The following is a 26,796-nucleotide window of genomic DNA, read 5'->3' on the forward strand; positions in this document are numbered from 1 at the left end:
GCCGCACGGACCGACAGGCGCAGCCGCCAGTCAGGAGCCGAGGCGGACGCAGGCTCTGACCAATGAGACGTGCGGAGGTGGCAAGGGGCGGGGCGTTGCGGCACTTGAGAGCCCGTCGGAGTTGGGCACTGAGCAGTACGCGGGGATACCGCGCGTGGGAGCAGCCACCTACGGCGGCGTTGCGGCCAGGGAAGCCTCGCCAGTGTATCTCAGTAAGGGAGAGCACCTGAGCACGACTAGTTATTTTTCCAATCAGTAAAAATATTCCCGCTGACTAGGGACTAAAGAAAGCCCTGCGGATAGAGCCGGAGCTCCCCACCGCAGCTGTCCCGAGGGAGCCCAGACGCTTCTCAGGGGACGCTTGCTCCCCTCAGCACATCTGGTTGGGGGAGGGTGAGGATGCGTTAGGGAGTAGGCGTTGGCCTGTGTGGGCCAGCTAACAAAAGGAGGATTTAGGCATTGAAGAAAGTGACAAGTGAAGGCTCCCTCACCGGAACCACCACCATCCCCATTGCCCCGGTTCCTAATCCTGTAGAGATTTCTGCTGTGATAGGCGTTTACTTTTCTGTTCAACGTGGAACTGGCTTAAGTTACTCCTCAAGAGATACTTTTCTTTTGGTAGATTCTTGAAGTCCTCAAGGAAAGAGGATGTTACACGGAACTTGACACTAGCCTGGGGACTGTTACAGTGGCCAGCCCACGGCTTGTCAAATCACACCTGGTACCGCCAACCCCACCTGCACCTAAGACTCAGTGTGCCTGGCAGCGAGTGCATTTCAGACTTTGCATTTCCACTTTAAGACTCAAATAGCCCGCACCAGGAACGATGAATTGCCAGCGCCTTCTCTTAAGTGCCTCCAATAAACAAGTACAGTAATTACAGAAGAGTTTGAGGCTTTGGGCAACACTAATCAACCAAGGTAAAGTGAGAATTTTTTTAATGACTCATTGTCTAAACAAAGGAACTTTGATTTTTTGGTTCTACGTCTTTATATGGAAATGTTATTAGAACAAACAACACAGAAAAGGCTAGTGAAAAATTGTTATACTAGAGAATGACAATCATTGGTACTGTGTTTCTTACATGAAATCCAAAAAGATTACACTCAAAAACCTCTCGGCCGTAAAACGAATTTTCCCCAGACGAAACAAAAGAAGTGTCTAAAATCCAGATGTCTACAGTTTAATAATGGCATTTGGAGACTGAAGATCTTAACAAAATCTCTACATCCTTTGTATACAGTACAAAAATTGTTCTAGCACTGAAAAAGCAGTCTTTACCAATGAACATTAGTACCAAAATAAAATACTACCAAAAGATTTGGGCCACAGAGGGTTACTTAGCCTGCAAAAGATGAAGGACAATGAAGAGATTTATTTGTTGTTGTTGTTTGTTTTGGTTTTGTTTTTGTTTTGAGACGGAGTCTTGCTCTGTCACCCAGGCTGGAGTGCAATGGCGCAGTCTAGGCTCACTGCAACCTCCGCCTCCCAGGTTCAAGTGATTCTCCTGCCTCAGCCTCTTGAGTAGCTGAGACCGCAGGCTGAAGCCACCACACCTGGCTAATTTTTGTATTTTTAGTAGAGGCGGGGTTTTGCCATGTTGGCCAGGCTGGTCTCAAACCCCTGACCTTGTGATTCGCCTGCCTCAGCCTCCCAAAGTGCTGGGATTACAGGCGTGAGCCACCGCGCCTGGCGAGTTTTTAATTATACAAGGTTTATTATAGGAAACGATGATCAGTTACTGTATTTTCTGCCTTCACAGAAGATTAAAAAGGAAATGGGTTTTAATTGCAGCAAGAGCATTTGTTAATACCTAAGAATGGCATCTTGATTTATGAGTGATTGAATATTGAGATATAGTACCAAAGGTGGTTGTACACTTGCTGCCTCAAGAACTCTCCAAAAAGTAACTAACTACCCAGGGGTTACATCTATAACTACTCAGTCACTAGTTCTTAGAGAAGTAGCACTCTAGAAGCTTAGTTTCCAAATATTTCCAAACAGTACCTTATAAAATGAAATTTCTTTATACATCGGTATAAATTTAAATTTTGAACCCACAAACACTTTGTAAACGAGCTTCCCACTCTCTCAGAGCCACTAAGAACAACCTCACTTGACAAATCCTGTGGAGATAGGAAAGAAAGAGGTGGAGTTCTTGATAGCCATGGAGCAAAGACATGCTTAGAAAGCAGTTACCTATTTCCCTTTATATATTTCAGTCATTGAAAAATTGCTTTCTCTGGGCAACTGTGTGTATCTTTAATCCTTTTTTTCATAAGATACTACTCTGGAATATCCCTTCGAGGTGCATGATGTTGATAATCTGTATCATTAGAAATCTGTAACATCAGTAGATTTATAGATTTTACCTTTGCAGAAACTTGGGGTGGGGAGATCCAAAGAATGAAGATGGGGGCTTATAAGAGTGTGTACAGGGTTAAGGAGCTGGAGTGAAATGGATTGTGAATTAAAAAGAAAGCCTGGAAGCCAGTTTTTGTCTGGTTCCATATGCGACCATCCACGGATGATACAAATTCTGCCTATAATTTCTTCCTTCTTTCTACTTTCCCATAGAAACTTGAGGAAACTCAGTTTGGTTTACCCAGTCCCATATCCTAGGATGTATAACAACCTCCCCATATCTTTTTCCTTTGCTTTAGGCAGGAGCTCTCTATCAACAGCAAGGAAACCATGTCTGTGGTCCTATTTCTAAGCATCTTTTTTGGTGCCTTTTTAGATTTAGTGCTTGGCACAGTGTCTGGTACATAGCGAACATTCCATAAGTATATATTGAATGACCAGTTTAGTGCCACTAAATCATTTTAACTCACAATGTTGTATCCTACTCTCCACTCTTCTTTTTTTTCTTTGAGATAGAGTTTCACTCTGTCACCCAGGCTGCAGTGCAGTGGCGCGATCTCGGCTCAATGCGACCTCCGCCTCCTGAGTAGCTGGATTCTCCTGCCTCAGCCTCCTGAGTAGCCAGAATTACAGGTCCCCACCTGGCTAGTTTTTGTATTTTTAGTAGAGACAGGGTTTCGGCATATTGGCCAGGCTTGTCTCGAACTCTTGACCTCAGGTGATCCTCCCGCCTCAGACTCCCGAAGTGCTGGAATTACAGGCGTAAGCCACAGGCCCGCCCCTACTCTCTGCTCTTTGGGAGCCATATAAAACATAAAAAGTTTATATTTAGAGATAACGTTTTTTAAGTTTCAGTTATTTCCACCTAGGAGGTGAACATGGGCCAAATTATAAGAATAATAGCAGCAAATGCCCTGATGACTTTACAATAAGCTGTGCTAACTACCCATGAGCATTATCTAATAAGGAGTGGTTTAGGAATTGTTAAAGGTATGAAGTAAGTATACAGATCATCAGTGTGTGTGGTCCTTTATTTTTTCTTGCCTATCCTCTACATTCAAGAAAATAAAGCAGTGTAGTTTGAGCGAACATGTACTAGACATAAACACTTCTGTGTCACGCCCAAAGTGTTTGGCCAAGAGACCAGGCAACAGTTACCCACTGGACTGTTGCCCATACTCAATACTGGCTCCCATCTGTACCCATCTAAATCCTAGGCCACCCACATGAGAGAGGAAAAAGGGGCTACTGTTACTCAGTCAGCAGTTGCCAGTAACTGACTACATCTAACAATAGGGCATTTCACTTGAGTAAAAAGGTAACCAAACGGGCTTAACTGGAAAAAGATATCAAATTATATCTGTGAGATGGACTACTAATGAATGAGTTGTCTAAAAATGAATGGGTTTCCAAATACTTGAGGAAGAGAAAGACTTCATTCTTTCCTGTTGCCAACACCCTGTTAATGAACCAGGAAGTTTGCTGAAACAAGTTGTGAATTTAAATTATGACATATCCTTCCATTTGTTCACAGTATGATTTTTAAGTTATATTTGAGAGTTATATAACTTTTACATCAGAGCAGTAGCAATTATTTCAAATAACTGAGATGCTTTAAAAAATGAAGTTAGTTCACATTATGGATAGTTAATTAAAGGTTCATAAACCAATCTTCTAAGTGGTTTTAAAAGTCATTAGGCTCCCAAACATGTTTAATCAAAACATACATTATCTTGTTCATGTTTATCAATAATTCCCCTCTAGATTCTCCTTTGAAAGTTGAAGGAAGCAGGTCCTTACTATTTTGTTTTCTGTTTAGTCTGTTCTGCATGTTCCCCAGAGGAGAGTGTTGGTGAGAAATGGTGACACCCATGAGGTTGTTGTATTTCTGTCATGTGCAAAACTGTATCTCCAAATCGTGCCCGACCCTTTGATTATAGAGGCAATAGAGCCATTCCCTTTAGTGAATAGGCCTAGGAATAAACATAAATAAACTCCCTGTATTCTCTCAGGGTTTTTAACAAGCGTAGATTGTTATGTGATTATAATTTGAAAAGATAAAAAAACTAATAAGAAACCATCTTTTACCAAACTCGTAGATAGAATAAATATTATTTTGATTTACTGTAGTGATATATGTATAGAAGATCAGGTTACTTATTGACTTTGAAATCCTCATAGAGAAGAGTTGTGAAAGAGAAAAGCATTCAGTTTAATTCTATTTTTTCTGCCTCTTTCAACTATATTAAAGATTCCCTGTTGTGCATTCCATCAAATGACTTTTGATGGTTTTCTAAACATCTCTGCCTCTGGTCTAGTTCATTAAATTTCCTGCCAGTGCCACCACTGGGAAGGAAAGGATAAAGAACTTCTGTTTCCTAACTTAGTCTCAGGGAATGTATTTTAAGCATTTCACACCCACCAACCTAACTAAATATTAAAGAGAAGATTCTCAGCCGGGTGCAATGGCTCACACCTGTAATCCCAGCACTTTGGGAGGCCAAGGCTGATGGATCATCTGAGGTCAGGAGTTTGAGAGCAGCCTGGCCAACATAATTAAACCCCTTCTCTACTAAAATACAAAAATTAGCTGGGCTTGGTGGCAGGCGCCTGTAATCCTAGCTACTTGGGAGGCTAAGGCACAAAAATCACTTGAACATGGGAGGCGGAGTTTGCAGTGAGCTGAGGTCGCGCCACTGCACTCTAGCCTGGGCTACAGAACAAGACTTTGTCTCAAAAAATAAAAATAAAATGAAGAGAAGATTCTCAGGACTGCTTTTTGGGTGAAGATTAAATAATTGAATAATTCTATGTCATTAAATGGATAATATGATTAGCAAATAAAAGGTAACTATTTTTTCTCTCTAGAGTGAAAAAGGGGAGGAATGTCATATTTAGAGAAAAAATTACAGGAAAAAATATGGAATACTAATGTTAAGTTCTGGTGCCATTTTATTTTTTTTTATTTAATTTTTTTTTTTTTTTTTTTTAGATCACATAGCTACTATGTGACAGAACCAGGATCTGAACTGAAGTTATCTGACTCCAAAAACCCACAGGGAGGAAAATTTTCTCCCTTCGGTTTCTGGAGGTTGATTTGCTACCCCTCTCCATCAAAACAGAAAGGAGTGCAAATAGTCAGGCCTTTATCCAGGACAAGTAATCTCTTAATGACTGAAGTTCTCTAGTAATACTGTTTTCTTCTTTTTTTTTTTTTTGAGATGGAGTCTCGCTCTGTTGCCCAGGCTGGAGTGAAGTGGTGTAATCTCGGCTCACTGCAACCTCCGCCTCCCAGGTTCAAGCAATTCTCCTGCCTCAGTCTCCCAAGTAGCTGGGATTACAGGGGCCTGTCACCTCACCTGGCTAATTTTTGTATTTTTTTGGTAGAGACAGGGTTTCACCATGTTGGCCAGGCTGGTCTCAAACTCCTGACCTCAAATGATCCGCCCACCTCGACCTCCCAAAGTGCTGGGATTACAAATTTGAGCCACCACGCCTGGCTGCTGGTGCCATTTTAAATTGCACTTCAATTTTTTTTTTTTTTAATTTCAGTAAGAATACACAGCTTAAAAAAAAATCCAGATAGTACCAAAATGCCAATAATGAATAGCAGTACTTTTTTCTAGAAAGTACTTTAAAATAATGATGAAGCTTTAATTTGTGAAACATGCATGCATTGTTGGATCAGTCAGACCAAAACTACTTTGGATGCCACAAAAAGGGCACTTCAGCTGCTAACGAAAAATATCCGATGTCTATGAAATCAGAGTTTCAGAGCCACCAGAGCTGCACCATCCAGGAGCTCCATCTTGGCTGCAATGTGCTGAGCACAGCCAAGGAGGTAGGTGTTCCATTATCTGGACATGTACTTCAGGAACCAGCTACTGAACATACCACTGTTCACCTTGGATAAGAGGCCTGTGGAATTATTAGATGTTTTTTATCATCCACTCTACCTTTAGAGATGCTGCTCCTCTTGGCCACCTTCCAGGAAGCTCTGGTAAATGCTGCTAGCAGCTGGACTGCAACCAGGCCAGGGGCTCCCAACTTGCGTGCCCCAGGCCTGAAAGGATCAATATGCTTCACAGCTTTAAGTCATTCAAAACATATAATTAGAAAATTCTGGTCTATATTACCTTTCTCACAACTGCTGAGCAGCATATTAAAAAAAAATGAGAATTTGGAGCAGAGAGCAGTACTAGGAGAAAGACAGAGGCCATTCTCAATTATCAGTGACTTACAACAAGAGTTTACAAAGAAAATGTTAGAGGTCAGCACCTTATTGAAGTTCTAGCTTTGCATGGATCTGTACAGCAACAAATTAAAAACAGACTATTTGAGTAATAGAAATAAATTTATTGAAGACTACTGTCTGGATTTGGAGCATCACAGACAGACTGAGAGACGTTCAGCTGTTTGATATGTAAGCCTTTCTAACACAGACCAGCATGGAATGGAGACCAGATAAAGTCACAAATGGAGTAATAGGATAATGAAAGAAAAAAGAATACAGATAGACCTTTGCTTAAGCCATGTTAGGCTGAAGGTTTTACCAGTTTCCTAGTGAGGAGGAATAAAACAGTGATAAAACCACACTGATAATTATTTGAAATTTGTGTGTGTGTGTGTGTGTGTGTATATATGTTGGCATACACTTACACATGTTCATATATTTATTTATAATTTATATTCTTCCTTTTTCTAAAGAGAATTTGAGGCCAAGCAAGGTGTATATATTCCTGATTAAGTTCATTGCTTAGTAAACTGACCATACTATAGTTCATTCTTACAGTGGAAATTCGATTTAGTCATTCTCATCTAAAATCCTTTTTGTTGTCTTTAGATTGTCATGTTAAAGAACCTCTTCTTATATTATTTTTTAAATGGCTTTTTCTCAACCCAGTGAACCCAAGTGATAACAGTCTAGATTCTGGGTCTAGAAAGAGTTAGGAAGTAAGCAAAATTCCTCAGCATTATAGATGATACTCTAGATTAGGTATGCTGTATATTACATGGTCAATCTCTGAAACTGTAAGCACTGAAGTCTCTTCAAAAGAATCTCCACAAAATATGTACCATCATGTAAGGGTTGGTTGGTTGGTTTTAATTTATTGGTGTTTTTTCTGTTTTCGCATATTGGTGTCTAGGGAAGCAGAGGAGTACATTGGAAAAAGCAGAGTTTGGAAAATAGGTCTTTTTTTTATTTCAAATTTTGTCACTTAGAACCTGAGTAACCTTAGATAAATTACTTGGATAACCTTATGAACCTTAATTTCCTCACTTAAAGATGAGAATAACAACTAATAGCTTGTCTCACCAGACAGAGACAGAGTTATTATATAATACAGAGGTTTTTGTTTGTTTGTTTGTCTTTTGAGATGAAGTCTCACTCTGTCACCCAGGCTGGAGCGCAGTGGCACAGCCTCAGCTCACTGCAACCTCCACCTCCCGGGTTTAAGCGATTCTCCTGCCTCAGTCTCTTGAGTAGCTGGGATTACAGGCGCCTGCCACCACGCCCGGCTAGTTTTTATATTTTTAGTAGAGACGAGGTTTCACCATGTTGGCCAGGCCGGTCCTGAACTCCTGACCTCAAGTGATCCTCCCGCCTCGGCCTCCCAAAGTGCTGGGATTACAGGCGTGAGCCACTGTGCCCGGCCTGAGTTATTATGAAGATCTTCTCACTCTGTTAGCACAGAGTGTAAGTTCAGCTAATGATTATTCCCTGTATTGCCATATCATAAGATTAATCTCAAGCTATTATTGTTAATTGATTTACTATGATTACTTATTAAATATTTATTTCCCCTCCATAGACTATAAGCTCTTTAAGAGCAAGAACCATGTCTCTCTTGTATCCCCAGAGTGTATCATAGTGCTTGACACATAATAGGCACTCAAAAGAAATTTGTTCAATGAATTATCGAATGAGATATTTATGAATGAATTTAAAAACTGTAGAGTACTGTATAGGTGTATATTAGAGTTTTCCTGTTATTTCTATTGGAAACATGTTTTGGATGGCAAATAATCAACTTATAAATGTACTTTTATAACACAAAAGTGATCACTTCTAAGCAAGTCCTGCGGTAATAGATTGTTTGCAGAGATGGCCACAATTCTTCCCATCCCTGTGCCCCTTGCTCTTTTGCAATGTGACTTTGTCACTCCTCCCATTAGGAGGTGGAATATTTCCCCCCTCCGACACCTGGAGTCTGTGTTGGCCTGGTGATTTTCTTTGACCAATAGAATACAGCAGAAGTAATGTTATGTGACTTCCAAGCCTTGGCCTCAAGAAGCTTTTCAGCTTTCAACCTCATGCCTTGGAATACTGACCTGAGACTGCTGCATAAGGAAGGCCATTATTACCTGCTGGAAAATGACAAGCTACATGAAGTAGAGATGAGTTTTTCCAGTTGAGGCCCCACTAGACCAAACAGTACAGACAAACAGGCTGTCAGATGCGTTGTAGCCCATCTTAGGCTATCCAGCTCTCGTTAAACTGCCTAATGAGTCAAACTGGCCACATGAGTGAACTAGGTAAGACTAGTAGAAGAATCACCCAGATAAGCTATATCCAGTGCAGTGTATTGATACATAGTAAAAGTTAATTGATACCGTAATTGTAGCATCAAAGAAAACTCAGATCACTCAAACCACACTCATTTGCTCTTTGCTTAGTCCCAGAACTGCTCTTCATCTTTCCACAAGATGGGACTATGTTTTTCAGCTCACACATTTTTCACCTGTAAACTGTATTCTCCAAATCCTTCTGAGGAAGAGATCTCCTTTTATCACTTTCCTTGTCAAATCAATGCCCCCAAACTTAGAGATGTGCTTTTCCTCTATAGTTCTGAAGATTCTTTAAATGAAAAAAGATTGGTTTTGATGTTAAAAAATATTTTTACACATGATTTAAATATATTGCTTTGGATATTCACTATATATATACAAATATTCCATGCAGTGTTTTAATAGTTTAAAAACATTTTAAACATTTAAAAATTATTTAAATGTTTAAAAACGAGGATACAATTCAAATATCACTAATATGGGGATTTAAATTATGTTAAATACATTTAGCATCAATATAAAAGGATAGTATCACTCATTAAAAGATGTGGTGGCAGTGTGTATACTGACAAAGATATTCTTTATGTCTCAAGTGGAAAAAAGATCAGCCATATAATGACCTGTGGAGCAAGTATGCCAGATAGAAAGGCAAGAATCGAGGCTCTGAAACAGAGCATTGTGTATTCTAGGAGAGAGGAGACTGGAGTGAGGAAATGAATAAGTGCAGAATGGCAGGAGGCAAGAAATGAGTTCGGAGAGGCAAGATATGAGTTTGGAGGGCTGGCTGTATATGTTTTAAATTTATCCTAAACGCAGTGGAAAGCAATCTAATCATTTTAAACAGAGAACTGACATGACCTGATTTACATTTTTAAGAGTTTAGAGATATATTTTGAAAGTGGAAATAACAGGAATTACTGATGGCTTAGATGAGGAGGGAGTTGTTAGGAGGAGGGAATGAAAAGGAAGAGTCAAGGGGAACAGTTAACCATGGGACCATTTTTTGAGTGGTAAGGGGTGAAGGAGATCCAGATTTAGAGATAGAGATCCATTTTGGTCATTTTAAGTTTGAAATGCCTAGGAGACAGACAAGACAGAGGTCAAGAAGATATTTAAAGATGTGAGTCTGAAACTCAGAAAAAAAATCTAGCCTACTGGTATAAATTTAGGAATTGTCAGCATATAGTTTTTTATACCATGAGAATGGATGAGAGCATATAGGGAGAAGACACAGAATAGAAAAGTGGGTATAAACTCCATCATTTAGAGGTCACATAGAAAAAGGAAAACTGAGAGAGAATAAGGAAGAATAGCCAATTATTTAAGAAAACCAGGATAACGTGTGCTATAGAGCCCAGAGAGGAGAGTATCAGATATGGCCAGTTATGAGAGTTCAGTTAACTGTGGAGAGAAAAGAGAGTCAGCCAAAGAAAAGTCAGTTACTCTTATAAGAGCAGTAGAGTGACAGGAAGATTAAAGTAGATTGAATTTTGTCATTTATTAGCAACATTGATTATTAGATGACTATTATTAGATTATTCAAACAGCAATATCTTTATAGTTCCGAGAGAAAATTATTCTAACCTAGAATTCTACAGACAAACTAAACATTTAGGGATGAGGATAAATTAAAGATGTTCTCACCTTTTTTTGACTTTTTACCCATTTCAGGGGAAAAAAATTGCTTAAGGAAATGTCTGGCAAAATAAGAAGAGAACTGAAGAGAGAACATGAGATCCCAGTAATGAGATCTCAGTAATGAGGTTCCAGTAAAGATCTGTTGAAGGTGTGCAATAAAAAGGTATTTCAGGACCACAAATATTTCGGCCATCAAGATAATTAATAATAATAGGATAACAAGCTGGAAGATTTCAGAGAATGGCTTTAAGAAAAAAGTAAATTTACTTTATGAAATATCATTATTAAAAACCTTAATCATCTTTATGATAGGCTGATGATGCTTCTCTTGTCATCAAGACAGAAGAAATAGAATCTTTAGTAAAGGCAAAAAAAATTGTATAAGCCATGGCTCACAGATGAAATGAACTAAAATGTGTCATTATTATGAGTAATCAGTGGTCATAATAAGAAAAGAAAATCCATTTGACATTGACACCTAGAACATTCTCCTTCAATAAGTGTAGATTTAATAACATGGTTTACATTTCTCTTCCCACATGTCCATTCATACCACTTGATTCTGCAGTGAATAAGATGTACAAAATTGTAATACTGAAAAAATCTTTAATTTTCAAAATAAAAGACAAAATTTAAGACAAAATGCACAAGACGATTATTCTAACAGAGCAAATAATACAAATATCAACAATGTAAAAGTACTGGTGTAACCCATGGTATTTGGGAAATGGAAGGAAGTGAAAGGATAAAATTTTTTAATCTTACACAATGGAAAAGTCAGGAGACACTTTCTAAATTAAGTACATCAAGAAATAGGTTTAAGCATTCCTTAAAGGAATAAAATAGCAAATAGAATGTAATATAATTTAATTTTAAAAATTGCAAAGAGAAGACTAGGAGAAGAAAAATGGAGAGTACTGGAACTGAGCTAAATTCTCATTGTTCATTCTCAAAATGTAGAGTCAATTTGTTAAAAAAAGCCAGGAGTTGAACCGAACAGTGGCAGTGCAGTGTGTGCATATTATTTTAAATTATGGAGTAACTATCAGAAGAGCTAAAAACAGTTTGATGTTGGCACCTTTTGGGTAGTGTTTTCAAGCTGTGGGAATGAAATCAATTTAGTAGTCTGCCACCTACATTAGGAGACAAGAAGAAAAAAGAAATATCAGGTTGCATTGCACTAGTAAAGACAGTAAAGATGAATAAAATGTGTGAAACGTTTTTCAGCTTTCTGCATACCTGTAAAATGTATTTCCTACTTGAGTTTTGGTCAAGAAAGTACTGTAGGAAGTAGAATTGGAATGTAAGACAGTTGTTTGGCTGCATTTTTATGTTTTATTTTTCTGCTCATCTGTAATGTTTGAGTTTTTAAACTCGTGTATTAATTTTATCATAATAATTTTAAATGTTTCTGTTTTAATACATAAAAATACAAATTTATAAACTTTTATAACACAAAGTGATATACATATTTTCTAACAAAAGCAAATATTAAGCAATTTTCTTGAGTAAAAAAATGATAATTAATCTTACCATTGCTTAGCAAAATAGAAAAAGTTAAACTTAATAATTTTTAAAGATTACTTAAGGCTCACAAGAGGGAAGGCTAGGGCAGGGGCAAGAGTTTAAAACATTAGAATCCAGGCAGTGGATTGAATAGGAAGAAGACAAAGCAAAAGAAATAAAAAATCTTAGGTATCATTGTCACAAAGAAAACCAATGCTAAGGATGATCTTGAATACAACCTTGTTGATTGTATGTAGTAGTGTTCCATCTGACAGTGAAAATATTTGGGCCATCTGCGTAGTTACACAGAAAACCTCATCTGCCTAAAAAGGAGAAAATGAAGCATAGAGGAGAGGTTATTTTTTCATTAAGTCAACAAATGTTTGAGCCTTAGGCACTGTTCTAGGTACTAAGTATATAGCAATGAGTAAAACAGTCTCTCCCCACATAGATATATATTCTTGGGGGAAGGAGAACGAGGAACAAATATTTCATATAATATCAAGTAGTATAAGTTCTATTTAAAAAGCAGGGTTAGGGATAGAAAGTTTGAAGAAGTTGGGTTCAGTGAAGTCCTCTCTGAGCAAATAGTTGGAGCAGAGGTTTGAGCCAGTTGGGAAAGCAAGCCAAAAATATATCTGGAAGAAATGCTTTCAAGCTGCAGTGCTAGGACATGCAAAAACTTTGAGTTGGGAGCATTCTAGGGAAATTCAGGAGACATAGTGGCAAGAAGAATGAAAAAAAAAAAAAAAAGTAAATCCACACCTAAATAAAGATAAAGAAGAGATCTTAAAAACGTCCAGGGAGAAAAGACAGATTTCTCAATTGTTACATAAATGGGTTAAAGATGGCCCCTGTGTATTAGCCCAATGTTTACTTCTTTGCCACAGGCTAGGACCGGTAGATCAAAGCCTGCCAGTGCCAGACTCAAATTCTTGCATGTCTAGTTGCTTTAAATATAGCTCAAATGAGCATATTTTAGCCATTAGATCATACCTGCTTGGCATACCCCCGTGAAACTGCACCCAACATCTTCTAGCCATAGATAAGACAAACTCTGTGGCTATAAAAGACCATAAACTGCTGCTGCCCTTCAGAGCTGTTGACCTAGAGATTCCTCACCTTGCTGCTTAGTGACGTTACCTAGACATGTTAAGATCCCTCTTGTTAGGAATTCCATGAAGCCTGAAAATGAAGCCAGCATAGTGGAGAATGAAGAGACAAGGTTTTGATTACAAGGTTTGAACCCTTTAACTGAGACTCGCCTCTGCAGGCTATCCATGGACTTTTAAATTATGTAAGCCAATAATTTTTTTTATTTGTTTAGGCCATTTTAAGTTGGATTGTCTGTCTTATGCAAATGAAATGATCGTGTTAGAGATGGTAGACTCAGCTCACTTTCTTAAATAAATTATTATAGAATCCATGATCAGTGAATTTCTTAAAATGTTGCTGGCTATAAAGATGGCTGTGACTAATAAGGCCAATGTGCAATCAACATGTATAGGAGACCATAAAACCTGTGCACTGGTTTGATTGAACTATTTGAATCATAGTAATATTACATCTTTTGAGAATTCTAAGAAAAACAAAGAGAAAAGAAACAAGAAAAATATTGAGCATATTTTGTTTAATAAAACAAAGCTGAAGGATTGAGAAGAATACAATGACATAGGGTCAGAAGGAGGGCTTAATTTTGTTAGCCAAGTAACAAGGGTAACGGGATTGTATAATAGAAAATAAACTCTTGCCTCATTTTTTGGGTTTATTGAAGGAATTTTTACAAATATGCAGTATAAGCTGCTTTTAAAATTTGTACATTTTGTTCACTAGGGAGTCTTTCTAGGATGACTTACAAGGAAGAAAGATTCAAGGAAGTCTGAAAGTTTGGAGACACAAGAGATTACATTTGCATTTTTAGAAGATTTTTCAAAAGATGGGAGACCTAAAAGTCAAATAAATACCAAATGAATTGTGACAAAGAAAATGGTCTACAGAAGTAGTTCTCAAAATTAATTTTAGCTTTGGACCATTTTTCCAAATTAAATCTTACAGAGAACTTCAAAATTAGAACTTCAAAGTTAGAAAAATGATATATTTGTTAGTGCAGATTTATTTTTTAAGTTTAACTGTATAGCATTTATTTTTTAAAGAGTAGAAGAGGGATGCTATTTGGTGAACATGCAAAATATTTAAAATCAGGAGTTATGGATGACAGTTCCACTCTTATCTGCATTATCATTTAATTTATTTCTCTATTTTGGTTATGCAAGAGTAAGGTAAGTATTTCCAAATGGTAATTTCAGGATACTTCTCAATTAAACTAACTTAGAAGCCTAAGAAAGAAGTAGCAGACTTTTTAAGAATTTTATTTCAAAGTTACACCACTAGTGTGTCTGTTAGTGGAATGAATTATCATAAATATAAAAGTTAGAGAAAAAAGAACTAAAAGTTAACAAGGACTGCTAAAAATACCTGTAATAGGATACAGTATTCTATATCCTATTATAAGAAGTAAGACACCATACTTACTTGTTAATGTGTTATTTTTGGTACGTAAGTGACTATTTTCCTCAACAGAGAATTTGGCAAACTAATGCAGCTGAACTTTTAATGGCATTGAATTGAGCAAGATACATGTGTATGTTGGCTTTTTGCTCATTTTTATAATTTTGTGTCAGGAAATATTTGCTGATGTGTTTTAATTTTTTTAAAAAAAGATAATGCAGGACTGTAACTTTCCATTTAATCCACATTTACAAGAAGTTTAAGTGAGCACACAAAGATGTAGATAAGGAAATCATAAGGACTGTTCACAAATATTCCAATTCTCCTCCTGCATATTTGGTAAGACTGCTCTTCCTTGTCTTTTTTGGAGTTAGTTGTAGCCATGTGCCTTGCTTTGGCCAGTGAAATGTGAGCAGCAGTAATAGGTATCATTATGGGGCAGACATTTTAAGAGCAAGTGTCAGTGCACAATTCTCTGTTTCCTTTCCCCTGTCACATGATTAAAGTTCACTTTTGAGATGGAGTCTCCATCAACCTCAATTCCTGGGTGATGATGAACAGAACCCCCTGCTAATCTGCACTGGATGTGTAAAATCAGAAACCATGTACAAGCAGAAGAATGTAGTTAGCAGAGAAAAGAGAGTGGGTCAGACTTGCAGAGAGAATTGGAGATGCCATCAGAGAAAGAGAGAGCAGCTGATCCCTAGAACTCTTTTGGTTCAAGGTGCTTCCCACGTCCCATGGGTTCTAACACTAAACCTCATATTATCCTATGAAGCTTGAATAGGACTCCCAATCCTTGAACAATAGCAACAACAAAAAGACTATATAAAACATTATTTCCACTCAGCAAGATGTCACCGTAATGAATATTCAGAGTTTTGCTGAGTCAGAAGATAAGAGCCTTTTAATATATATTGCCAAATATTACCCACTAGTGAGGCAGAGTGGCCTTTTCACAGTACTCTTGACTCCTGATTCTGAGGATATGTATTAAATTAAGCAAAGCAAAAAAAAAAGCAAAATCTTTCCTAGTAGGCAAAAAAGAAAAAAACTGTATTCATCGGCATTTATTAGTGAGACTGAAATTTTTTCAAATGTTTCTAAGTCATTCACCCTTTCTTTTGTAATTTTAAAAATTTATCTCGTGCCCAAATTTATTAAGGTCTTAAAGATTTGTTAAGGATTTATATGAGCTTTTTGTATTATAATACCTTTCACAAATATTTGCCCAATTTGCTTTCAGCTTTCACATTATTATGTGAAAATGTCAATTATTAACTGTTATATTGTAAAATATATATTTTCCTTTGCTAGTTCACCATTGTGTCTAAGACTAAAAGTTTTACCTAACCAAAGATTATTCACTTATTTTTCCTTTTACTCTCTTTTTCTCATCTATTTGATTCTCATTTATATTGTACAAAAACATTTATATCAATTGAAGAAAACTGTAAATACAAAAACAGACACACAAATGACCAAACTATTATTTTCTCTTTTAATGGTAAGATTTAAGATTTTTTAACCTATAATTTATAATGTATTTTAATTTGGCATACAGTATAGGATAAAGATTTGATTGATTCTTTTAAAAAATGGCTGACTAATTATCCTGGCATTTTATTGAACAACCCTTCCTTTTCCTGTTTGTTTTTTTTTTTTTTTGAAACATGGTCGCTATGTTGTCCAGGCTGGAGTTTAATGGCGTGATCACAGCTTACAGCAGCCTAGACCACCTGGGCACAAGCAGTTCTCCCACTTCAGCTTCCCAAGTAGCTGGGACCATGGGTATGGGCCACCGTGCCCGGCTAATTTTTTTTTTTTGTAGAGATAGGTGCATTAGTGCATTTTTATACTACTGTAAGAACTGCCTGAGATTGGGTAATTTATAAAGAAAAGAATTTTAATTGATTCACAGTTCCACATGGCTGGGGAGTCCTCCGGAAACTTAAAATCATGATAGAAGAGGAAGCAGGCATGTCTTACATGGTGGCAGGAGAGAGAGAAGATGTGAAGGAGGAACTGTCAAACACTTATAAAACCATCAGATCTCATGAAAACTCACTATCATGAGAATGGCATGGGGGAAACTACCCCTATGATCCAGTCACCTCTCACCAGTTCCCTCCCTTGACATGTGAGAATTATGGGGATTACAATTCAAGATGAGATTTGAGAGGGGACACAGAGCCAAACAATATCAACGGGGGTCTCCCTATGTTGCTTAGGCTGGTCACAAACCCCTGGGCTCAAGCAACCCTCCTTCCTTAGCCTCCCAAAGTGCTGAGATTACCAGGCATGTGCCACCATGCCCAGCCCATTTCCCAGTATTTTGTTGTGCTTTTTCAGTATCATTTTTGACCGAATATAATGAAGTCTTTATTTCACCGTATCCATTCTACAGTTCACATTTATCTGTTTCTTTGTTTCATGGTGGCTTTTGAAAGATTCAATTGAGTATAACAAAATTTGGTTATCAAAATATCCCTTAAAGGTTACTGGTCTATTTAGGGGGAAAGTGTGATGATGTCTATAATGTTTGCAACTTAATTTCATTTGGTTCTGGAAAAAGAGACAGAGAGAAAACAAACAACAAAATGTTACTCTAGTGATTCTAGTATTCACTGTACTATCTTCTTTCTTTTATGTAGGTTGGAAAAGTTTTGTTTGTTTGTTTGTTTTTGTTTTTGAGATGGAGTCTTGCTGTGTCACCCAGGCTGGAGTGCAGTGGTGCAATCTCGGCTCACTACAACCCCGGCCTCCCAGGTTCAAGCAATTCTGCCTCAGCCTCCTGAGTAGCTGGGACTACAGGTGCGTGCAACCACGCTTGGCTAATTTTCGTATTTTTAGTAGAGACGGGGTATCATCATATTAACCAGGCTGGTCTTGAACTCCTGACCTCATGATCTGCCCACCTTGGCCTCCCAAAGTGCTGGGATTACAGGTGTGAGCTACTGCGCCTGGCCAAAGTTTGTTTTTTTTTTTTTGGGGTGAAACTTTTTGTTCCTAAATGAAATTTTTTAAATTGAGGTATAATTTACAAACAGTAAAGTAGGTTTGAAATTTTACAAAATGAAAGTGAGGAAAAAAATAAAAACGACATTTTAAGTGAGATTTGGGATTTGGTTCAATGTTTAAGACGAAAAACTTGGTATCAGAGTTTTTCCGATGAGTTATTTGTTGTGCCATTTTTTCAAAGATTTAATTAGATTTGTCAGTGGGCGTTTTGTGTTTTTACAGACGCCAAGATAGGTTAATGATAACAGAAGCAGATCTGATCAAATAAATGAATATATATATATATATTTAGAGACAGGGTCTCACTCTGTTGCCTAAGCTGAAATGCAGTTGTCTCAAGCAATCCTCCCACCTCAGCCTCCTGAGTAGCTAAGACTACTGCCATGTGCCACCACACCCAGCTAATTAAAAATTTTCTTTTAGAGACAGGGTCTTGCTATGTTGCCCAGGCTGGTCACAAACTCTTGGCCACAAGCAGTCCTCCCACCTTGGCCCCCCAAAGTGCTGGGATTATAGGTGTGAGCCACTGTGCCCAGCTGACTGAATACTTTTCTCTGTCACTCATATTTTGAGATTTGTGTAAAAAATAAGAGCTACTTTTAATTACTGTTTGACTTTTTCAAATCTGTGAGTTATATGTTATTCATATAATAAAGTAAAATCCAAATTTAGTGTGTGCAAACTGATGCTTTGAGAGTTTCAAAATAAATCTCCAAAGCTAAATTTTATTACAAAAATTCTACAAACTCTAATTTCTTTTAATTATGTCATAATAAATAAGTAGCATATTGGCCAGTGCTTTGTGTTTTGACAACAACTTCAGTGTCAACAATACAGAGAGTGGACCATGGTGAACTACCTCAGACAAAAAGTCTAGTTAGGATGTGGCCACAACAGGCCGTCTAGTGCTGTTTCCAATGTTTGACTCAATATTAGTCTCAAATTCTATTTTAAAATTGTTACATAAAACAAAACAGTCATTTTATATAATAATTTTAAAGAGATTAAAAAACAGGGAATAATTTTAAAAAACAGGGAATAACTATTAATATTATTCCCCATATTTTCCTTTTGAAGTTCAGATTGATTGATTCACAAACCCCATCTCTTTTCTACTTTCTTTAATAAAACATTGAATTGTTTCACAGTATATCTCAACAATCGTAATCCCTCTTCCCTCACACAGAGGTGGTTCATATTTTAGTCTTATGTTAATTAGCTGAGTGACTGAAAACGTGCTGAAAACCTATCCTTACTACTCAACTTCATACCTTAAGTGTGCATTTGTGTGTGTATTTTTTTCTGAAATCCTTTGATATCCTCAATTTTGAGCTTTAAGCCTTTGAATAGGGCCTAAGTTTTAGCTCATTTTCACTGACGGTTTTCATTTTATGTAACAATTTTAAAATAGAATTTGAGACTAATATTGAGTCAAACATTGGAAACAGCAATAGACGGCCTGTTGTGACCACATCCTAACTAGACTTTTTGTCTGAGGTAGTTCACCATGGTCCACTCTCTATACTGTTGACACTGAAGTTGCTGTCAAAACACAAATCTGATCTTGTCACTCTGCTGCTTACAAAGCTTCCACGTCTCCCAGCCACCTACAGGTAAAATCGAAACTCCTTAGAAGAGAAAAAGAACCTTTCACCATCTGGTCTCACCTAACTCTACCCTCCTCATTTGTACTACACGCAAAGGAACACAGGAGCCGTAGCCACGCGGTGATACTTGTAAATCTTAACAATTATTTTCCATGTCAGTGCTTTTGCACTTATTCTGTTATTTCCATTTAGATTGTCCTGCCCTTCTCTCCCTACCTCCTCACCCCAAATCTTAGTATCCTTCAAGAGCCAACCCAGAGTTCACCTTCTTAATGACACCTCCAAGTTCAGACTCCCTGGCAGAGTCAGTCACCTCCTCTAGGGTCTAGACAAATCATAGTCTAGTGGGTGAGACAGACATGGAAACAAATAGTCAAACCCATGGTCAGAAGAACTGTGAACTCCTCAAGGACAAAGACATCATCATTTATTCATGTCTGTGTCTCCAGTACCTACTAGTCACATGTTGAATTAAATGTAAGTGAATCATGTGGAATGAATTTATAATTGCATTTTCACTTCTAAGAATATTGACTATGTAGATTTTCAAAAGCTATAGGCTCATAATTTGGCTTTAAAAAACAAACCACAAAATGGTTGCTAAAGTTTTAGAAATAAGTATATATACTATAGTTATTAATAAATTTAAGTTAAATTTATATGGGATTTTTGTTTGTTGTTTTTTTTAACTTTAAGGTTTGTGTAATTCCTAGAACCTAGGTAAATGCCTCAGAGTAATTTGAAAGCATATAAAGCATAGAAATAATATTGGAATGGATAACTAAGATACAAATATTAAGATTGTCCCCAAAAAACCACCAACTGTTGCCTGAAAAGAACACACTTTTTTTGCAGAGACCAAAATGCTGAAATATTTAATGAGGCATTGCAAAATATACAAGCCCCCGCTTCTAAGGGAGGCAAAGTCAAGGTTCAGACTGAACTTTGCTTAGCGACTTTGGAACCATGTGTTTAAAGAATGAGATAGGTTTGTCAAGACTTTCTGCCAAAGCACATCACAAGCTTAACATGTGGTTACTGCCTGCTCTCAAAAACGAGTCTCTATGAGCCAGCCAGCTGCTAGCATTTGTGTTATCCTCTAGCTAGTTAGGTCTCAAACTGGGTTGCATCACTATTTACCAAAAGAAGCTCCACAAGCTTTCTGTTGTCTCCTCTGTCTCTCAGATTACTAATCTAGTCTGTTTTATAAAATTCCTCAAGTTTAACCTTAGAGCCATGATACAAAAATTTATAAATATGAAAATAAATATAACATTTATAAACATTAAAATGTTCCTAACTAAACTGTTCCTGACAAACCTGTTCATCTCATGTACTGTTTCTGTTATGATGCAACCATCTTTGCAAACATCCACTTCAAAAAAGTTGAAGTCATAACAATGACAGTAACATTTATTAAGTACTCTTAATGTCCCAGACATCATGCTTTTATCTCCCTTAATTCTCACAGAAGTTTTTGGGAAGAAAATGAACACATGTTCCTGATCTCTCTCTTCCCACAGTTCCTTACTGGAGCAACTCAGGGACTAAAAGCAACCGCCAGAGTCCCTTGGAAGTAATCCATGCTTCTGAGGAAATCTGAGCTCTCATAGGAGAGGGTAAATGAGGGACATATGAAGTCTAGCTCAGGAAGGCTGACCCCTGTCTAAGAGGAAAAGGGGGCCTGCATAGGTAGATGGAGTCACTCTCTTTCCAACTGTCTGTGAAAACTGTCTCCTTTGTACTTGGAGAGCCTGAGAGCAAAGAAGCTCCTTCCTCTCTAAGTGAAGGGGACCCAGTTTACCAACTTTTCTGACATTGGGCTAGAATAGAGTTTCTAGAAATACTGTGCCTGGACCAGAAGCAACAGTATCACCCGGGAACTTACTAGAACTTGTTAAATAAATGCAAATTCTCATGTCTTACTGCATGTCTATGAATTAAAACTCCGAAAGTGGAGCCCAGCAAGCTGTATTTTAATACAAGTCCTCCAGGAGATTGTGATAAACACTCATGTTTGAGAACCACTGGGCTTGCAGAGCAGAAAGTTTAATATCCTCCACCTGCTGGTTTATGACTATTAGGGAAACCCAAGCCACCTGACCTGTAAAGGTGCTGAGGAACTCACAGCCATTAGTAAAGCACAGGAAATTACAATGCAGGTAATAACTTTAGTAAATTGAGGCAGATCCCTCAGCTGATCAATCAGAAAAGGTCACAGAAAAATAATCAAAGACAGATAAAAATTTTAATCCTAATAACAGCCCTGTTAGTTCCCCTGATAAAAATTGAGGCTTAGAGAGGTTAAATAACTTGTTCAAGGTCATACTACTAATAAATAATCAAGATTTGAACCCAGAGCTGCTTTGCCCTCCGTTTCCTAATTAAGTCATAATTAAGTGTACCTCAGCTGTTTCTGTACAATCTTTTTTAAAATCTTGATTTAAACTGTGATATGTGGAGAAAACATATATGAGTGCATATATCTATGTGTGTATATTATATATATGTGTGTATACATCTTTATAGTAAATATATATCAAGAGACATTTGTATTTATGTATATTTATATTTGTTATTGTTACAGAGCCAGCACCCATATAATCGCCACCACTTAGGGCAAAATAGAATATTGCAGCCTAGAAGCTCCTATATGCCTTTCTCTTCCTCCTGGAAGTAACCATTAATTTGACCCTTGTGATCATTGTTTAATCACTTTTTCTTACTAAATCACCTCTATAAGGATTCTCAAACAACGTAGTTTGGTGGGTTTTTTCCCCTGTTTTGCACTTTATATGAAAGGAATCATACTGTTTATATTCTTTTGTATCCTGCTTCTTTTGCTCAATATAATGTTTGTGAATGCATCCGTGTTGTATGTAGCCATAGATCATTTTCATTGCTATGTAGTGATGCATTCAGTGGGTCATAAACATTTTCTTTATCCTGGAATTCATTTCTTCGTTCCCACTGTCATTCTCCTAATTCAAGCATTCAGTATATGTTTTCTTATTAATTAAATTATCCCAGTGACCCCTAACTGTTCTCATCTCCAGGCTCTCTCTGATGGCTGGCAGAGTAATTTTTCTGAAGGTCAACACTGATGATGTGCCTCCCATTAAAAGTTGTTGTCAAAAGAGAGGAAGAAGAAAGGCTGGTGGTAGACAGTGACCACATTATTCAAGGCATTGGTGACCATTTTAAGGATTGTGGTTTTTATTCTAAAGGCAACGGAAAGCACTTTCTGGCTGATAGCTTTGACTTTCTAAGTTCAGTTACTCCTACACCAGAGTCCCTAGACCATCAGCTTAGACCCTTTTAATAATTATGTCTGCAAGAATACAACTAAGTGTGCTAGGCCCTTATTATGCTCTGCATAGTGCCTTGGGATTGCTTAGGCTGCTAGTTGGTTCTGTCAGCCCTGGCCCCATTGGTTGCCAATTCTCTTTCATTACTCTGTAATGAACAGTTATGTGCCTAGCATATCTCACAGATGAGGCCATATAAGTTAATGCATTTATGGATAAAATGTGATGACTTTTGATAGTACAATAGTGAACTATTAATTTTGCTAAAAATGGCAAGTGAAAGAAAAAAATGGAATAACTAAGAATTGTAAGATTTAGCTAAAAATCTCACCTAAGTGCCCCAGGGTAAAGACATTTCAAGTGTCTTAACAGATATCTCTGATTCATACCATTAAATATAAGAGAATCACAGAATGTTAGAGCAAGAAGTGGCTTCTATAGTTATAAATGTAGTTACAGACTATAATTTTTCCCCCTCACTCTTGCTGTCATCTTACAGACTGTAACTTTAGTAGAGAGGTTGGCAAACTTTCTTTTGTAAAGGGACAGATAATAAATATTTTCAGCTTTGCAGACTGTCTGGTCCCTGTCACAGCTATTGAACTCTGCCTTTGTAGAGTGAAAGCAGCCATAGACAATATGTAAATGATTGGGTCTGGCTGTGTTCCAATAAAATTTTATTGGTGGCAGGCAAGATTTAACCCGTGAACTGTAGTTTGTCAACCCCTGCCTTAATGTGTAATTTCAGTCCTCATTGCTGTTTGTTGTTTTGGTTTATTCCTTAGTTTTTAAAAATTAAGATCTAATTTACACTCAATAAAATGTAGTAGCTCGGCTGGGTGTGGTGGCTCACTCCTGTAATCCCAGCATTTTGGGAGGCCAAGGCGGGTGGATCATGAGGTCAGGAGTTCGAGACCAGCCTGGCCAACATGGCGAAACCCCGTCTCTACTAAAAAGACAACAATTAGCTGGGCTTAGTGATGGACGCCTGTAATCCCAGCTGCTCAGGAGGCTGAGGCAGAAGAATTGCTTGAACCTAGGAAGCAGAGGTGGCAGTGAGCCAAGATTGCACCATTGCACTTCAGCCTGGGCGACAGAGCAAGACTCTGACTCAAAAAAAAAAAAAAAATTGTAGCAGCTCTTGAGTGCGGTGTCTGATGAGTTTTTGACAAACTATTCACCTGTGTAACCCCACCATCCTAATCAAGATATAGAATATTTCCATTGCCCCAGAAATTGCTTTCATGCCTCTTTCCCATCAGTCCTTACCCCTGCCCCCAGAGGTTAACCACTGTTCTGATTTCTATTCTCATAGAATAATTTAGCCTGTTCTTGAACTTCATATAAATAAAATTACACAGTGCATGTCTGAGTGTATGGCCTCTTTCACTGAACTTATTTGTGAGATCATCCATGTTGTTGAGGGTGTCAGTAGTTCATTCCTTTTATTACTGAATAGCATTCCATTTTATGAATATACAACATTTTTATGAATATCCCTGTATTAGTTTCCTAGGGCTGCCTTAACAAATGACTACAAACGTGGTGGCTTAAAACAACAAAAGGTTATTCTCTCATAGCTCTGGAGGCCAGAAGCCCAAAATCAGGATTTTGGCAGGGCTGTCCTCCCTCTGAAGACTCTAGGGGATAATCCTTCCTTGCTTCTTCTAGCTTCTGGTGGCTCCAGATGTTCCTTGTTTTGTGGCAGCATAACTCCAATCTCTGCCTCTGTCTTCATATGGCCTTCCTCCCTGTGTCTCTGTGTCTTTCTTGTCTTCTGTCTCTTATATGGACAGTGTCATTGATCTCATCTCAAGATCCTTAATTACATCTGCAAAAATCCTTTTCCCAAATAAAGGCACATTCACAGTTTCTGGGTGGAGTCTTTTAGGGGTCACTATTTAACCTACTATAATATCACAGTTTGTCAAGTCACCTAATAATATACATCTGAAGTATTTCTTTTTTGTTGTTATTATGAATAGAGCTGCTATGAGTCATACCATACCAGGCTTTTTGTAGATTTGTTTTCAGCCTCACAGTTTTTGAATTCCAGTTTTAATTATCAATATAAAATGTGATTAATTTTCTTTTTAGTGATAATTACCCATAATATTTTTAATTTTGGCAGGAATTTCTGTAAGAATTGTTCAACCTGTATACATCTGACTTAGATATTTTGTACAACTGAAAACATAAAATGCCAAGAGGCAAGATACGGAATTCTACTATCTTCATTTTTGTTTCTCAAGATGATATCAAGAAATGAACAAGTTCCATGAGGCAGTGCCTTTAACTCATTAAAATATCAGGAGTACCTGATTAAAGCAAAAAAAAAGCAAAAAATAAACAAACAACAACAACAACAAAAAACAAAGACAATTTGACTCCATTGTGTCTTTTGTTTTGTTACGATACTTCATTAGTACTTGCAACTATCACCTAGGCTAAATTTGATACATTTATCTCATATGGGAATGACTAATACTGACCTTCCACTGTTTTGGAATTTAAATGCAGCTCCTTAATAAACAACCAAATAAAGCCATTCATCTGGGCTGCCCTCCCACCCTTAGATTCTGATAGGCCAACTACTACTGGTATGTGGTTTGGAGACTTTCCGGCTGTATTTAAGAGTATGTGTGTGAATGTCACTTTGCAATGAAAGCTTCTTAGAGAGCAAGAACTAGGTCTCATTTGTCTGTGTATCTCACAACTCTAGGCCCAGCTCAATGCTTTCTTAATCTTTACAAGTGTTTCCTGACTAAATAGTACCTGTTAATAAAAAATAAGGAAGAGAGTATCTTATTTCGTGGTAGAGTAATTCCACTAATGTAGAACAATTCCAGCTAATGAAATTTTTAGAAATAGTTTTAATGAATGATTCCTTTTTTTAATCCACTAGAAAGTCTCTGATTATTATTTATTACGCTGGTAGTTTCTTATTGAATATTTGTTCTCTTTGTTCAAAATTCTAGGAACTGGTGAGTGGCTTCACTACTCATATATAAAAGCAATTTAAAACACTTCTCAGTCCCTGCTGACACTTGGCAAATCTAACAGAGAAAAGTGTAGAGTTCTCATTATACTTTTTAGACAGCTTTAAAACATGGTCTTGTAAATGGTTTGGAGTTTTTTTTTTAATGGGCACAGAGTTGTGTAATGTGCTTTGTCGTTACCACTCCAGTCTTTTGCAATGTCTGTAAATCGAAAATCTTATTTAACTGTTTTAGAAAATATAGATACAGCTTCATTATTTGGAATAGAATTACTTTGAAACTTTTAGGTAAATAAATTTGGAAGTTTATTCTGTTCCTTTCATTTCCCTTTTGGTTGTAATAGTTCTACCTCTGAAATCAGAGTTAACAAACATATCCTATTGAAACCATATTTTCTTCATTTTTGACACAATTATCCACAGGATGAGGTGTAACAGAAAAGGCAGTGAAGACTATGACAACACAGCCACATGTAGATAATGTAACTTATGATAAATATATTTAAAGACACATAGTGCTATTTTCAAAAACACAATTTAAAATCAAATAGGCATTTTAAAGTCATTTCGTGTGTGGCATTATTAACCAGATAATATTATTAGCCAGGATTTCTAAGATATCTTCTACTAGTTCAGGAATATTTTCAACTATAAGTAACAGAATAACAGACTAATAGATCTTAAACTAGAGGAGTTTGTCTAACAACAAGAGTTAGGTGCCTTCTGGCATTGGTTTAGTGGCTTAATGTGAGGGCTCTGGATTGGTATCTCTGTGATTTCCTTTGCCTTCTCTTCATAGTCACAAGATGAATGCAAAAGCTCCAAGCACAAAATTTTCAAATGTAGGAAGCAGGAGATATGACTGGACAGATCTTTCTGCTTTTTTTTTTTTCAAACCAGGAAAGACATATTTTTTTTCAAATCATCCATTGAGTAGATTTCCCCTTGCATTTCATTGACCAGAATGTGTCACATGACTATCTCTAGCTATAAAGGAGGCTGAGAAAATAATTGTTTACTTCCATCTCTGTAATTAGAGGGAGGCAAGGAAGAAGGGGTTGGGAATAACTTTTGGGTAACCAGTCACATATTGCATATACTATGTGTTTGGTAACTATATGTTAAGTGATCCATACTCTTAAACAGAGGTAATGTTCCAGGTATACATCCACCCCTTCATTATCTTTCCTATCAAATTTATATTTTCTTTTCCTCATTTGTTCAGAAACAGAAGTTCTTAGTTGTACTACTAGTTATCAGCAAACATTTATGATAT

General features: G+C 37.2%; 1 protein-coding gene across 9 annotated transcripts in view; it reads left to right on the forward strand.

The window, feature by feature from the left end:
- The first annotated feature begins 96 nt into the window (after nucleotides 1-96).
- WDPCP (WD repeat containing planar cell polarity effector) overlaps nucleotides 97-26,796 on the forward strand; it is a 720,444-nt gene continuing 693,744 nt past the window's right edge. For 2 of the 9 annotated variants that reach the window (XM_054547457.2, XM_054547459.2), the window contains exons 1-2: nucleotides 97-212; nucleotides 623-920. The gene's annotated coding sequence lies outside the window, so the exon portion shown is untranslated. Of the gene's footprint in view, nucleotides 921-5,356; nucleotides 6,206-10,605; nucleotides 10,736-17,281; nucleotides 17,401-19,065; nucleotides 19,344-26,796 lie in introns of those variants that run through there. The other 7 variants (XM_054547454.2, XM_054547458.2, XM_054547456.2 and 4 more) reach the window with 6 other exon arrangements.

This window comes from Pongo abelii, chromosome 12 (genome assembly GCF_028885655.2).
Source record: "Pongo abelii isolate AG06213 chromosome 12, NHGRI_mPonAbe1-v2.0_pri, whole genome shotgun sequence".
Taxonomy (NCBI): domain Eukaryota; kingdom Metazoa; phylum Chordata; class Mammalia; order Primates; family Hominidae; genus Pongo; species Pongo abelii.